Raw genomic sequence first — 839 nt, 5'->3', positions numbered from 1 at the left:
TACAAAGAGAAAGCGAAAAGATGGCATGATAAGAAATTGTCATCCAGAGTCTTTGAGCCAGGGCAGAAAGTCCTGCTATTTAATTCTAGGCTCAAATTATTCCCTGGGAAATTAAAATCCCGGTGAAGAGGTCCATATGTAATTACAAGTGTATCACCATATGGATACGTAGAGCTTCAGGATAATGAATCTAACAAAAAGTTCATTGTTACTGGACAGAGAGTTAAACATTATCTTGAAGGCAATTTTGAGCAAGAATGCTCAAAATTGAGACTTGATTAAAAGCTCAGTAATAGTCCAGCTAATGACATTAAAGAAGCGCTTGCTGGGAGGCAACACAACCATTCACAAAATTTAATTTTATTTGTTTTTTCTAATTGATTAAGTTTTACAGGTAGATGCCAGAGTATCTTCAAAAGGTGAAATAGCAATTGATTGAAGTCACAGAGTTACAGGAAAATTTGGAAAGCTTACTGGCATCAAAAAGCCAGTAAGAAACGTTTTGAGCGTTGAACGCCCAAAAGAAGCACCCACTGGGTGTTCAACGCCAGTAAGGGTAGCCACATGGGCGTTAAACGCCAGAAGGGAGCATCTTCTGGGCGTTGAACGCCAGAAAGAAGCACCTTCTGGGTGTTTAACGCTAGATTGATAGCATCCTGGGCGTTCAGAAAAACGCCCAGTGACAAAGGACTTCCTGGCGTTCAACGCCAGAAAGAAGCAACAGCCGGGCGTTGAACGCCCAGGAGAAGTATCAATTGGGCGTTAAACGCCCAAAACATGCAGCATTTAGGCGTTTAACGCCAGAATGGTGGGGAGGAGGTAAAATTCGTTTTTCTTCA

Source organism: Arachis duranensis, chromosome 4 (genome assembly GCF_000817695.3).
Source record: "Arachis duranensis cultivar V14167 chromosome 4, aradu.V14167.gnm2.J7QH, whole genome shotgun sequence".
NCBI lineage: Eukaryota > Viridiplantae > Streptophyta > Magnoliopsida > Fabales > Fabaceae > Arachis > Arachis duranensis.
Note: the sequence above shows the minus strand (reverse complement) of the source record.